Below are 16,285 nucleotides of genomic sequence, written 5' to 3' on the forward strand. Positions count from 1 at the left end.
GCCACAGAAGGCTCCAGAGCCCTGCTGTTGGGTCATTGTTAGGTGGCTGTCCTTAGCATCACATCCCACGGCCACCTCCCTCCGTCCTCTCTCTCATGTCAAGGTGAGCTCATGGCAAGGTGAGCTCTGTGCTGCAGCAGACACTGCAGATTGGCTCCTAGAAGCCATTGACAAATCCCTTCTCCCTTGCCTTCCAACCGAAGCAGCTAGATAGAAATCTACAATATTCACCATCCCAGACTCTCTTGTAGCTCAGGATAGCTGGGAGACTCAGTTCTGACCCGTGAGATTGGAATGCAGAAGGCAGAGGACAGTTTCCACAAAAACTCTTTAAGAAAAGGTCAGATTCGAGTGGCATTCCTTTGACATTCCCGATTCCTCTTTCCCCCCATTTTTTTCTCTCCTGGAGCATTGGTAGGATGCCTGAAGATACAGCATCCACCTTGCAACCTTAAGAACGGCATCTGCTCACTTAAGGGCAGTGCAGCAGGAAGGTAGAAGGAGCCAATTGTCCTAGATACCATCCATAATGGCTGCGCAAATAAACCCCCATGCGTTTCAATTATTATAATTGAGTCTTCTATTATTTACAACCAAATATAATTTTATCTAATATACTTCCATCATTCACCAAAATATAATACTGGGACAATTACTGAGCATTATCTTACAGATATGACAAGTATTTTTAGCGTGATGCTTTGCATTTGCATAACTCTTTATAGTTTACAAACCCTATTCACCTATATCTCCTCTGAACCTCAGAACTTTGGGAATTATCAGTAAAACCTTTTTTCTAAAATAAGAAAAGACAACCGTTGATGAGTGTCCTGCCCCAGGTTGCTTGTCAGCAAATGAGGGAGCTTAGATCCCAACCTAGTTCTTCTTACTCCACGTCTGTGTATTTTCTACAACATCTTTAATTACACAACAAAACACTCCAATGAAGAACCCTCATCCTTTCCAAGTCAGTGTGAATCCTATTTAATTTAACCAAGGTGGAACAGATTGCAAATAAATTCTGGAACTGGAAATTGCCACAGCCCGCCCCCACTCAAGTCCAGTCCTCCATCTCTCCTTCCCTGGGCCTCTCCTGCTACCCCCTGACATCCCGCCCCGAGTCCCTGCAGGTGTTTATTCTAAGGTCACGTGGCCTTTTAGATGAGTCCAGTCTTGTCATTCTTTATTCTCACATTTTTGAACTGTTTAGACCACCCTTTTCGCAAGGTGCCCCCCTCTCTCCTGGACATCTTCCCAGCGCATCTTCCTTTGTGCGGTTTCTCTTCCCGGTTCCTCTTCTTCTGCCCCAAGATCTCAGTGTTCCCCAGGTTTGGTCAGCAACCATGCCTTCCCTGAGCATCACAGACCTCATCCTTTCTCGTGAATTCCACCACGGGCTCAATAACTGTCCGGAAAAGTCAACCCTTATGTCTACACCCAAGTCCACGCCCAGTTTCCTCTCAACTTTAATCCCTCTTTCTAACTACGTATTGTCTATATTTCCCAGCACATAGCAAGTATTAAGGAAATGTTATGTATGTTTAATTATCATTGTCAAAATAAAGGATGCAAAAAAGTCACTAAGGCATAAGAGAGTTTTATGACAGACACATTTCTCCTATCAGGAGCTATGGCGTAACCATCCTCCCTTTAATTATACTGTGGAGATCACTCCACAGGCCAGTCTAATTGTCCACAGTCATAAGAGAAGGTCATGGAATTAATAGAAATTATTAGCAGCAGACCAAATAGAAGCGAAGTGGCAGACCTAATGAGAAATAGAATCTCTTTAATTCCCATTACAGGCGGTGTCTGTGAGAACCTGTCTACAAGATTGACAATGGGTAACTTCATTTCAGACAAAGAGAGAGAAAAGATGAGACTAGATTAAAGATAGTGCCAGAGACTTAGAGGCGGCAGGTGGGGGCCAGGACAAGGATGGGAACAGGGAGAGTGAGGCAAAGGAGCAACAGAATATTCTAGGTCTGGGAGAGGGGAGTGTCCATCCCTGCCCAGGCGTTCTTACTCAGGTTCTACTGGGACGAGGAGTGAGAGAACTTCAAAAAATGTGTGGATCTCAGTGCTAAGGAGCACTTTTTGGGGTTGGTGAGCCCTGAAGAGTCTATGGAGTGGAAGAGCCCTCTCCAGGGTCATCCAAGTCAGCCCCTACCTCCAACCTTGCCTGTCACAGAGGCCTAATACAGTTGGAGGTCTCTCCTGTTCCCAAAGTGCCAGGGAGGGTTCCACCCTTCTTCACCTGCATACTCCAGGGGTGTTCCCTGAATGTACAGCAAGGCTGTGTGAAGCACACCACTCATCTGGAAAATTGCACCTGCTCGATGCAGGATCCTCAAATAGCTCCTTAAGGTCGGCCTGGCTTCCAAATCCCGCCATGTACTTCCAGGACCCAGCCTGTCACGGTGGGAAGCAGGTTCCCCGAGTCCCCTCCTTGCTCACTCTCCAGGGGTAGAGCTCCTAGTCTGCAGCGTGTGGACCACAGTAACACTTAGGAACGACTTTCTGAAGAATGAATGAGACCTCCATGAATATGTCACCTAATCAATATGAGGCTCTCCAAGAATGGCAAACACCTTTCCCTGGTTTACTGACCCAGGCTGTAGCAGATGGCGAAGAGAACTCAAGCGTTAGAATCAAAGACCTTGGTTAAATCCCTAGCCCCACCTCTCACCACTGTGTGCCATCAGCACGACAGGTGACTTTCTCAAGCTTAGTTTTTGTGATAGTCAAGTTTATGTGTCAACTTGGCTGGGCCACAGTGCCCAGATACTTGGTCAACCATTATTCTGGATGTTTCTGCAAAGATGTTTTCTGGATGAGATTAACATTTAAATTGGTGGACTTTAAGTAAAAGCACATTACCCTTCATTATGTGGACGGGGCTCAGGTAATCAACTAAAGGCCTTAATAGAACAAAGGCTGACCTCTCTGCTTCCCATACCAAGCAAGAGGGAATTCTGCCAGCAGGCTGCCTTTGGACTCAAACTGCAACTCTTGTCTGGAGACCCAGGTCTGAGGGACAGTGAACTGACCCCCTGTTTAAAAAGTTTGAAGATCCCTGAGACTGTCACAATCAATCTGCAACCCCCCAAGCTGTTCAGGGAGGTGTCAAACTGCAACCCTCCAGGCTCTGTTCAGGGAGGTGTCCACCTGTTATCAAGGATGCTGTTAATGCCCAGAAGGCAGAAGGAACTTGTTCTGAACTGGACCCAGTCCAGCACACACACATCACCATCAGTTATTTTGATCATGGGTCTGCTCATGGGCCTATCCTACTTCTCTCACTTATAATAATAGCTATAATCTCCATTGTTTGGGACAGGAATCCTGGACTTATATTATCTGACAGTAACTTCCAAGGATACAACTAAAGAGAAAAAATGTCCATGGCTACCACAATTTCTTCCTGAAAAGTAGCTATCAGTAGGACCTGAACTTGATATCACAGCAGTTTGAGGATATTTTAGGTCCTCATTGTCATGTGGTGTAGTAGAAAAGCCTCAGAATATGGCATCGGAAAAATCTGGTTTCTAGTTCCAGCTCTGGCTCTTGCAACTAAGAACATTATTTCACTTCTCTGCAAAATATGGATGAATAGAAGGACCAATCACATGGTGCTAGAGTGAGGATTAAATTACAGAAGGTTTGCACCTTACAGATGGCCACTATTCTGATATACATTTTCCTCTCTTTGACCTCTTTCCTTCCTCACACCCCTTGACAGACACACAGCTCCTCTGTTAGCTAATATGGAGAGTGCACTTAATATTAACATACAATTCCGGCCGGGCGCGGCGGCTCACGCCTGTAATCCTAGCACTCTGGGAGGCCGAGGCGGGTGGATTGCTCAAGGTCAGGAGTTCGAAACCAGCCTGAGCAAGAGCGAGACCCCGTCTCTACTATAAAATAGAAAGAAATTAATTGGCCAACTAATATATAGAGAAAAAATTAGCCGGGCATGGTGGCGCATGCCTGTAGTCCCAGCTACTCGGGAGGCTGAGGCAGCAGGATTGCTTGAGCCCAGGAGTTTGAGGTTGCTGTGAGCTAGGCTGACGCCATGGCACTCACTCTAGGCTGGGCAATAAAGGGAGACTCTGTCTCAAAAAAGCAAAAACAAAAACAATTCCACAGGTTCCTGGCATTCAGCTCTCTGCAAACCTCTTTGCCCAGAGCCAAGAAATCTCCCCTGGCTCAGACAGAACCACACCAAATAGGCAGCAGTTGGAAAATTGCCCCTATAAAGGCCGCCTCCTTCAAGACGAGCAGGACTGCATTTTTGAGAAGCCTTCTCAGGTTGTTTGCAGCGGCTTTGAGGGTCAGCTCTGCTGCCTTGCCTACGTCAAAACCCTAAGTGTTTAACCACAAGACATACAATCCTGGGACATCGTGGCGGCGGCCCTCCACCCCCGCAGTGAGGCAGGCCACGCGTGTGTCTAATCTGGTATGTGGCCTCCCTCAGAGGCCAATAAGGCAAACTCTGGCCCACTGCACCACACCTGGCCAGATGTGGGATGGCATATCACACAGTGAGCAGAGTGCTTGAGTGGGTGCGAAATGGGGTGGAATTCTTTCCTGATCCCCCCTAGATAATCTATAATCAAAGCCAAGGTCTCCAGGCGGGGGAAGGCCACACCTGCTAGTAGCCACCAGTGCTTATGTTATTTCTGGAGCCAGAGTACTTGCCCCGTGGTGATCGCATACAGACCTCCATTAAGACCCCATTTTCAGTAGCTCAAAACCCTTTGAAAAATAATGCTCAGGGCCAAATGTTCCAGTTAGCTTCGGGGTAAAATTGTATTTTGGAATATTTAAAAGAGAAACAATTTTTCCCAGCTGATCTATATTTGGGGTGAAGACAGGTAACACACACACATACACTTTTCTCCATTGAAAAATAAAGCATTGCTTACAGTGTTCAAGATGTGTGACTTCGGGCTGGCAAATATATGTGTGTGCGACTGAGCAAAGGCTCAGAGACTCTGGGAGAAACACGACACATTTCATCATTCAGTGGTTTTGTCTTTTAAAGAAAAATATCTTAAAAATGGTAAAGTGATGATGTTAGGAATCTGTTCCTAATTACCACTCAGTAACTTGGCAATCTGTTTTATCCCATTCATTTCTTTTGGAAAGTTCTCAGCAACTCTTCTTTTCAGGTTTGTGTATGCAATCACATACATAGATGTAAAAAAGAAGAAGAAGAAAGAGAAAACCCACCGGTCGTTGCCCTTGGAAAGAGCACACAGAACATTTGAACACTTAACACATCCTTCTGTGGGTTAAATATTCATAAGCATAGATTTTCACACACTGGGGGGTTTCATCAGCACCCAATAGGCTTGTTTGACTATTGCTCATCTGTGGTTTGGGATCCTAGCGTGGAGACCTTTCTTACTTCCTTTAAAAGAAGAAGATGCAAAGAAACCCTCCACTAACACTATTGTTCATTCAATCCTGCTAAATGCCAGACACTGTGGTAAGCCCTGGAGGTGTAAAATGAGTAAGATGGGATTCCTATCCAAAGGAATTTATAGTCTAGTGAAGGGACCACATAATCAAGCTTTACCACAATCAGGTTAAAAACAAAAACAAAAACACACGAATCTTTCAGAATTCCCATGGTTGGGAAGAGGTAAAGGTCAAGCACATTGCCTCCCTTAGGGAGTTTTCTGAATGAGAAGGAAAATACCTTTCCTTTCCATTGGCACTTTCCAGGCCAATATTTCCAAAATATCTTCTACATGATGCTAATTCCTTGAAATGGTTGGCCAAAAAGGTAGGAGAGGGTTCCTCATGGTCAAAGAAGCCTGATAAAAACTATATGTTCAACATATATTTCCCAGTGGAAACTCACAGTGCATATTTAGCATATTGAAGGTTCTGAGCATTCCAGCAGCAAAAGAGATGTGTGTAGCTTTGCTTAACACAGTGTTCCCCAAAGTTATTTATTCGTAGGACCTATTTTTCACATAACATCTGTGAATATCCCAGAACTTTAAGAAACATTGTTTAGTCTGAAAGAGACCAGAAGAAGTCCATAAAAATAAACACAAGTGTAACAGGATGCTGAATTAGAATTTTTTTTTTTAATGAGGCAGCAAGATACAACAGATAAGAAATTCTAAAATAATGTTTCGGGGTGAGATGCAGATTTTCAAAAGGAAATATCTGGAGACCAGTTCCATGCCTCTAAAGATCCCTTCCTATGAGGAGTTTATGAAAGAATTGGAAGTGTGGAGGTTGAGAAAGAATGTTATGAGGAGCATTTCTTTGAGAGACCTGCATTAAATTTTTTCTCCACTCCCACAGTAAGAAGAGCTTCAGGGGGATGACTCAAGGACCTCACTAAGTGCTCCCTAAAGTTGGAAACTGTGGGCTGTGTTGGACTCCAGCCTGGAAATCTAGAAGACAAGAGACACAGATGTTGAGTTGATTTGGTGGTGTATTAAAGGAGAGTAGTTGCTTTGTTGGGGAGGCTGGCACTCCTCGAGCTTGCCAGGACAAGGATTAATGTGTGTTTGCTGAGGCCCATATGTGGGCCACATGAGAGAGGAAATGAGCCAGGAGCTATTTTTAGACCTTACCAAGAGGACTACCTGGGAAAATTATGGGACCACAATATTGAGAGTTGGTGTGAAGTAGACCATGGGGAAACCAAACCAAGTAAAGAAGCAGCAGCAGAGGAGAGAGAGTGTGCAGCCAATGTTACAGGAGTTTCAGTTAGAGAGACCCAACTGAATAGGCTCTGAAGAACCCACTGTAGGTCTCACAGGAGAAAGCATCTGATAAAGCCATTTTATAACTGTACCAGTAAAGTAAGAACTTTCCTGTGGAAGGAGGAACTTCTAGCTATGTCTGAGAAAGGAGATCAATATACTTTATCCCCCCAAAGCAGCTATAAATTTGGATGTAATTGACAAAAACAACCATTTCAGCATTCTGGAAATCAATTCTGGAATCAATTCTGGAAAGGCATATGACACTCTGAGAAGCATTTACACTTTAAAATAAAAGTAAGAATATTGAAACCAAAACTGAGCTGAGACATCATTGTCTGCATCCTACAGATTTTACAGATTCAGCCAAGGCAAGTTCCAAAATGAACAAGCAAATGAAACAGCCTTTTCCCCCCCAACCTTTGGGGGAACAAAATCAGAATCCAAAGTTGTTACAACAGATTATCTAAAATGCACAGTTTTCAACAAAAAATTACAAGACACACAAGCAGTAAACTGTGACCTGTATGTGAGAAAAAAATGCAGCTGTTTTGAGTGTCCTCAAATGCTGGATTTAGCAAAGACTTAAAAGCAGATACTATGTGTTTAAAGAACTAAATAAAGGAATGCTTAAAGAATTATAGGAAAGAGCAACAATAGTGAATTAATAAATAGAGATTCTCAATTATGACACGGAACTTATTTTAAAAGAACCTACTAAAAATTCTAAAGTTGGAAAAATACAACTAAAATTTAAAAATTCACTAAAAGGGCTTAGTAGAAAATTCAAGATGGCACAAGAAGAATCAATGGACTTGAAGATAGATCAACAGAAATTGCTAATTTGAATAACAAAGAGAAAAAAAATGAAGAAAAATAAATAGACCTTCAGAGACCTGTGATGAAAAAGAAACTATGCCAAAATTCATATAGTAGAAGTCCTAGGAGAGAGAAGATAGAAAGAGACAGTAAAAACATTTAGAGACATACTGGCATAAAATTTCCAAAGTTTAATGAAAATTTTGATCTGATCCAAGAAGCTTAACAAATTCAAAGTGGGACAAACATAAAGAAATTCACACCTAACTATATCATAAACTCCTAAAACACAAAGACAAAGAGAAAATCTTGAAAGAAGCAAAAGAAAAATGACTAATTACACACAGGGAACATCAGCATGATTAATGGTTGACTTTTTATCTGAAATTATGGTGGCCAGAAAGCAGTGGAATGAATGATATATTCAAAGTGCTAAAAGAAATAATGTTAACCAATAATTCTAATCCAACAAAAGTATTCTTTACAAATTTAGGCAAAATAACTCCCAAAACATAGCTAAAATTAAACATAAATCAAACTGGTACCCCTTAAAAGCTTATTTAACATACAAAGAGAGCAGTCAAGGAGGAACAGGAAACATATGGGAAAAAAATAGCAAAATGGCCATTGTAAATCTAACCATAAAAATAAGCATATTAAATGTGAATTGTCTAAAAACCCAATAAAAAGGCAGATATTACTGGATTTAAAAGGCAAGAATCATTATGCTACCTATCGGAAACACATCTTAGGTTCAAAGTTGCAAATAAGTTAAAAGCAAAAAGACAAAAAAAAGATATGTCATGCAAACAGTATTCATAGGAGAACTGGAGTGGTTCTATTATTATCAGACAAAATAGACTTTAAAACTAGAAATAGTATTAGAACAAAGAAGGATGGATATTTCATAATGATAAAATTATCAGTGCATTAGGAAGCTATAACAAATAGCAATAGAACCCCAAAATTCATAAAGTAAAAAGTAACAGAATTGAAAGGGAAAATACATAATTCAACAATAATAGTTGAAAATTTCAGTATCTGACTCTCAATAATTTATCAAGTCAATAGACAGTAAATAATCAGGGATCTAGAAAACTTGAACAACTCTATCACCAATTTGACGTCACTTTTTGTTCGTGTGTGTGTGTGTGTGTGTGTGTGTATGCTCATACACTATGGTTACATTGTGTCCCCTCCAAAATGTAGATGTTTCTAATGTGACAGTATTAAGATATGAAGACTTTAAGAGGTGATTAGGCCATGAGGTTTCCTCCCCCATGAAAGGAAGTAAGGCCCTTATAAAAGAGGCTTCATGTCACATTTGGCTAGCTCACCCTTCACCTTCTGCCATATAAGGACACAGTGTTTCTTTCCTCCAGAGGATGCAGCTCTCATCAGACAACCAAACCTCCTGGTGCCTTCACTTTGGACTTCCAAGCCTCCAGAATATGAGAAAATAAACTTCTGTTCTTTATAAATTACCCAGTCTTAAGTATAGCCATGTACCACGTAATGACATTTCAGCTAACGATGGACTCCCTATTTGACAGTGGTCCCATAAACTTACAATACTGTATTTTTACTGTACTTTTTCTATGTTTAGATACGTAAATATGCAGATACCATTGTGTTTCAATTTCCTATAGTGTTAAGTACAGTAACATGCTATACAAGTTTGTAGTCTAGGAGGAACAGGCTGTGTAGCCTAGGTGTGAGTAGGCTCTACCATCTAGGTTTGCGTATGTACACTCTATGATGTTCCACAATGACAAAATCACCTAATGATGCATCTCTTAGAATATATCCCTGTCATTAAGTGGTGTGCACAACTGTATTCTGTGACAGCAGCACAAATGGACTAAGGCTGTGTGTGTGTGTGTGTGTGTGTGTGTGTGTGTGTGTGTGTGTGTTGTGGCTAGTATATGGTCTTTCCTGAAGAATGGTTCAAATGTGCTTAAAAATCATATGTATTCTGCAGTCATTGGGTGACTATTTTATCATTATGAAATATCTTCCTTGTCTCTAATAGTATTTCTAGTCTAACGCACCTGGAACATTCTCTAGAAAAAGGAAAAAAACATGTACCAGGCCATAAAACAAGTCTCTATATATTTAAAAAGATTTAAATCATACAAAGTATGGCATCTGGCCACAAAAGAATTAAATTTTAAAACGACAACAAAAAAAAATCTGAGGAATCCTCAAATATTTGGAAATTAAACAACATACTTCTAAATATTCATGTAAGACTCAATATTGGTAAGATGGCATTCCACCCCAAAGTGATCTATAGATTCAGTTCACTTCCTGTAAATATGTAAATATCTCAGCAGGTTTTTTTTTTTTTTTTTGGTTGTTTTCTTTTTTGGCAAAGAAAGAATTAGCAAGTTTATCTTAAAATTTATATAGAAATGTAAAGGACCTAGAGTAAGCAAAACAGATTTGAAAATAAAGAACAAAGTTGAAACATTTATACTACATGATTTCAAAATTTACTATAAAGTTACAATAACCAAGACAATATGGTGTTCCACATAAGAATTATCATATAGAATTGACATATGATCTATATTTTAGATCAATAGAACAGAATTGAAAGTCCAGAAATAAAGCTTTACCTTTCTATACAATTAATTTTTGACAATTCAATAGGGAAATGATAGTTTTTCAACATACAGTCTGTTGGAAATTCACATAATAAATTAAATAGATTGTAAACAGACTTAAATGAAAGAGCTAAAAATTGGTAAAACTATAAAATTTCTTAGAATTAAAAATCTTTGTGGTCTTGGGTTTAGCAGAGAATTTGTATATGACACCAAAAGCACAATGCATAAAAGAAAAAACTGATAAACTAGACTCATCAACATTTAAAACTTTTGTGTTCCAGAAGACACTGTGAAAATGGAAAGATGATTAAAATGGAAAGAAAATGAAAAGACACCACATATATGGAGAAAATATTGCAAATCATGTATCTGATAAAGGACTTGTATCCAGAAAATATAAAGAACTCTTACAAGTCAATAAGAAGACAACCCAATTGAAAAATAGGCAAAAGATTTGAATAGACATTTTACTAGAGAAGAGACACAAATGGCTAACAAGTATGAGAAGAAACACTCAGCATCATTAATCATTGGGAAATGCAAATTAAAACCACATACCCCACAGAATGGCTACAATAAAAAGGCAGACAAAAATAAGTGTTGGTGAAGAAGTGGAGAAACTGGAACCTCACACATTGCTGATGAAATGTAAAATGGTATAGCCCCTTTGGAAAATGGTTTGGATGTTTCTTAAAATCTTAAATACAAATTTATCATTCAACCCAAAAATTCCACTTTTAGAAACAAAATCAAGAGAAATAAAATGATATATATGCACAAAGACATGTATGTGAACGTTTATTAGGGCATTATTCATAATTACCTAAAATTGGCAACAATCCAAATGTCCATTATATATGGTGAATGGATAAATAAGACATGGTATATCCATATAATAGAATGCCATTCAGCAGTAAAAAGAAGCAGATTTATGATTCATGCCACAACATGGATGAACTTCAAAAAACATTAGCTAAGTAAAAGAATTCAAACATAAATTGCTACATTTTGCATTATGCCATTTATAGGAAATATCCAGAAAAAGCAAATTTATAAAGACAGAAAGCAGATCACTGGCTTCCTTGGACTGTGGGAAGGAGTGGGGGTTAACTATAAATGGGCTTGAGGAAACTTTGGGGTAATGGAAATGTTTTAACAGAGTTAAAAATTATGATGGTTACAGAACTCTATAAATTGACCAGAAATCATTGAATTATACATTTGCAATGGATGAATTTTATGATATGTCAATTCAGGTATGCAAAAATAGTTCTTAAAAACACACACACAACATTCCTGCCTCTTCTCCTTCCTCCTAACTCCTGTCCTGGGGAAGAGGGTGAGTGTGGGAAGAGTCAAGCCGGAAAGAGAGGGTACTAGCCACATCCTTTCCGCAAAGGTAGGCAGTTAGACTGCAGCCAATTTTAGCTAAGGAGGAGGTGGGTATGGGGGGGTGGGGTCAGAGAAGAAGGAAGTATTACTCTAAATATGAATTGAAGTGCTAATTAATATGCAGGATTGGATATATTTTGCTCCCTAACATGTTTGCAGAACTTTGTATTGCTTACTGATGAACATAAGAGTCACTGGGCCTGAGTTTTTACCTAGTAGCCAGGAAAAGACAGACCTTCAAGACACACAAACACACACACACACACACACACACGCACACGCACACACACAGGTGTGAAAGGGTAGCAGACAAAAGAAAAGTAAAGTTGATCTCATGATCACCATGCTGGAAACCCAATTTTTAAAGCTCTGGTTCCATGAGGATCAGAAACAAAGCTACAGAAACACAAATTCAGCAATGAAATGTAGATCCAAATATAATGTTTGGGGAATTTAGAAGTTTGAACTCAGTATCTTTTTTTTTTTTTTTTTTTTTTTTGAGACAGAGTCTCGCTTTGTTGTCCAGGCTAGAGTGAGTGCCGTGGCGTCAGCCTAGCTCACAGCAACCTCACACTCCTGGGCTGCAGTGATCCTCCTGCCTCAGCCTCCCGAGTAGCTGGGACTACAGGCATGCGCCACTATGCCCGGCTAATTTTTTATATATATATCAGTTGGCCAATTAATTTCTTTCTATTTATAGTAGAGACGGGGTCTCGCTCTTGCTCAGGCTGGTTTTGAACTCCTGACCTCGAGCAATCCACCCGCCTCGGCCTCCCAAGAGCTAGGATTACAGGCGTGAGCCACAGCGCCCGGCCTGAACTCAGTATCTTTTAAATCTGGCTTTGAGTACTGGCTTGGCTATTTCAGAGCCGTGTGACTTACAGAAAGTCACTTAACCTCTCTAATTTCAGATTTCTTACCTTCAAAATGAGTATAGTAATATCTATCTCAGGGGATTACTGTAAAGATTAAGTGGGATGGCCGATATGAAAGGATTTTGAGGGAGGATTTGTCAGTGTGGGTGTGTCAGCCAGGGTTTGATCAGGGAAGATGAACCCCTCTGAGTGATACAGAGTAAGGGATTCGTTACAGGGATGAGGCACGGCCTGGGGGATGGAATAAAGTTTATTTATGGCTGTCACCTCTGCATCTAGTGCTGAGCCCAAAGTCAACAGAGCTGGAAGTTGAGAGTGGAAGATGGATGTGAAGTGGAGGAAGCAGGAGCCTGGAAGGGCAAACTGGAATCCTGTCTGTCTCACCACTCCATGCTTGATGACACAAGGGGGCAGCAGGACAAGTTGGCACCTTGACCACACAGCTCCACCTGCCCCCGGCCCACAATTCAGAGAAGGAAAGTGGATATCAGATAAGAGACGGTAGATTTGTGTGCCCAGCTTTGACCCCTTGCCAACAGGTCGGTCACAATGTGCATGAGTTGCAACAGCACCTGCCATACAACCACCCGCAGAGCATAGCAAAATGATTATAGCTTCACTTCTGTCTTTCCAATCTTAATGCAAATTTCCCTTGCAGCCAACCTTAACCTGGAACCATACAGAGAATAGAACTCTTGGCAACATAGTTTGAGCTTAGCTAAGTTAAGATGCATAATACAGGACCACCGCAGTCCACCCCATGACGACTTGGCATCCATACATGTTTCCTTTAGTCGGACTTAGCCTCCAAGTAAAGATAATAGCAAGATCATGCTTTGCCTCCCATGATCCAACTGTCTCATGCCCCACCAAAAACACATAACCTTCTCTGTAAAAGAAGATACAAGGTTTATTTTATACATCTTTGGGTCTTTAGACAATATTCATTCCTCTTTCAGCTGAGCCACACTCATCAAATAACTAAGATGTAAAGTTAACTACTATTAATGCATCTTATGTTTGGTGGTAGAGAAATGGAAGAGGGGAAGAAAAAGGGGAAGCTAGGCTAATGTATTCATAGAAAAATAAGGAAAAACATTCACAGTTATTACAGTCCTCATTTCTGCAATGGACCATTTGGTCCTAGCTGGTATTTATAGTAATATCTACCTTCTGCTACCCATTCATTATTCCCTTTGCCCTCAATTTGCATTTCAGGTGGTCAAAGTTTCTTACCTGACGGGGGTGACCCAGCTTTTAGCCATAAAGAGTCTGGGCGACTAGCAGTCTAGCCTGCACTAGGTGGTTCTAGTTTACCACTGACTTTCATCGAGGAACATGGGAGTACCAAGAGGAGCTCAGAGGATCTCCTCCATTCCAGACATACCAATGTACTCCTCCTTACCCCTATTGTATAGTGACAACCAATTCCCCCTTGATAAGATTAATCATTTTGGTTGGTACAGCAGCCCCCTTCTTTGCCTGTCAGTCCCTGGCATGAGGAGCCCAGTGAAGCCAGAGTGGAGTCCCAATGTCAGCGTAATGGAATAGTTGCTGTGTTGGATGCATTCCTCCAGTGGAAACTATGCCCTTTAGACAAAGGGAGCCTGAAGGGTCAAGAAGCGAGGATTCACTAGTGGTGTCACCAGTGGTAATCCACTCCCATTTCTACTGCTTGATCCCCAGACCCTGAATCCTGACTATGGGGAAAAGAGCACTTGAATTAGGTTTTTTCAGAGAAACAGAACCAATAGCATACATGTAGACATATAATAGATTTATCATGGGAATTGGCTCATGCAATTTATAAAGGCTGAGAAGTTCCACTATACTGTCTGCTAGCTGCAGAACTGGCAAAGCATGTGGAATAGCTCAGTCCGAGCCCAAAGTATTGAGAACTAGGGGGCTGCTGCTATAAGTCTCGGAGTCTGAAAGCCCAGGTTGCAAGATTAGATACTTTCTTTGGAAAGAGATTTGCTGATGTCTGGGGGCAGAAGAAGGGGATGTCCTAGCTCAAGTAGAGAGAATTTTTACCTTCCTCTTTTTGTTCTATTCTGGCCCCTGATGGATTAAATGATGCCTGCCTGAATTCATGAGGGTGGATCTTTACTCAATCTACTGATTCAAATGCTAATCTCTTCTAGAAACACCCTCACAGATGCACCCAGAAAGAATATTTTACTAGCTACTGGGCATCCCTTAGCCCAGTCAAGTTGACACATAAAATTAGCCATCATGGCATTATATATTTTTCACTCGCGTAGAGTATATGCCTCATTCTCTAGGACATCACCCCAATTCTGCAAGGTATTGCCACCAGACATCACTAAATCTTCAAAAGGCTATTCCAGCATTCTATCAAGTCAGCTGCTTCCCAGAGCTGGAAAACATGTAAGACCAGGGAATTCCATGAGCATGAGCCCATCACTGTACTTTATTAGCTATGAAAGGAGTTCCTTGGTCAGAAGCAATGCTATGTGGAATACCATCACAGTGGATAAGGTATTCTGTAACTCTGTGTGCAGTGTTTTTGGCAGAAGAATTATAGGCAGAAAAGGCAAATATATATTCAAAGAAAGCATCTACTAAAGTAAGAACAAAGTGCCATCTCTTCCATGATGAAAGCAGTCTACTGTACTCAATCTGCTACCAGGTGGCTGCGATTCCCGCAAGGAATGGTGCACTCTCAAGGGCTCAGTGTGGGCTCTGCTGTTGGCAGATTGTGCACTCAGCAGTGGTGTTAGCCAGACCAGCCTTGGTGAGTGGAAGTCCATGCTGCTGAGCTCATGCATGATGTTCATTCCTGCCACCATGGTCTCTTTGTTCAAATGCCAATAGTTCAAGGAAGAGTGGCTGGGGAAAGAGGATGTCTGATCTTCAGAATGGGTCATCTTGTCCGGCCAAGTATTAAGATACTCCTCTGTGAGGTGTCCCTTTGATGAGCATTCACACCAGACACAAATATCTGTACATTATGTGCCCATTCAGAAAGGTTTATCTGCATACCTCTTCCCCAGACCTCCTTGTCCCCAAGTTTTCAACTCCTTAACCATTTACACGAACCATTATCTACTGTGTGTGAATCAGTGTTGACCCTAACCTCTTCTTCCAGGCAAGATGAACAGCTCTGCCCACTGAGAGGATTTTCTTTCACTACTGTGCTTCAAGGACACCCTGGAGTGAGGCTATGGTTTTGCAGCCATCCACCTTCAGTTAGTGTCTGCATCTTACAGAAGATTATATGCAAACCGGACCCCAGGTTTTTCATCCATCAACTAGTCATAGAAAACTCTGCATGCAGCCATAGGTGCAGGTTAAGAGCGAGGGGGTAGTGTGGAACAGGACTGGCTACAAAATTTGTGGAGCCCAGAGCAAAATGAAAATGAAGGACCGGTTGTTCAAAAATTATTAAGAATTTCAAGATGGCGACAGCAAAGCATTAAAGCTCAAGGCCCTGAGCCTGGGCCTTGGCATCTGCACCACTTATGTCATGCAACTTACTTGTGTCTTAGGACCTGCTCGAGCCTAGTCACATGTATACCACTTTCATCTGCTGGTGGAATGATGCATGCAAGCCCAACTTCATGGTTTAATGTGTCAGAAAACTGACACTCAGTGTATGCTGGGCCGCTCAGGTCACATGGCAACTTGGTGGCCCACAGTCAAGCATTCGGCCTCTCCAGGACTCAGGAGCAAGCCAAAGCTGTTTCTCAAAAGAGAATATTGCTTCTCCATACAGGACGATTTGCCTTTGCTTAGAATCCTGATGGTGTGTGCCGTGATTTGTTCATTAAGGCCTGGCAAAGACTTCAGACAGGAGTCTGACATGCCACGGACTCTTCAAGCTCTATTG

This window comes from Microcebus murinus, chromosome 5, assembly GCF_040939455.1.
Source record: "Microcebus murinus isolate Inina chromosome 5, M.murinus_Inina_mat1.0, whole genome shotgun sequence".
Classification (NCBI taxonomy): Eukaryota; Metazoa; Chordata; class Mammalia; order Primates; family Cheirogaleidae; genus Microcebus; species Microcebus murinus.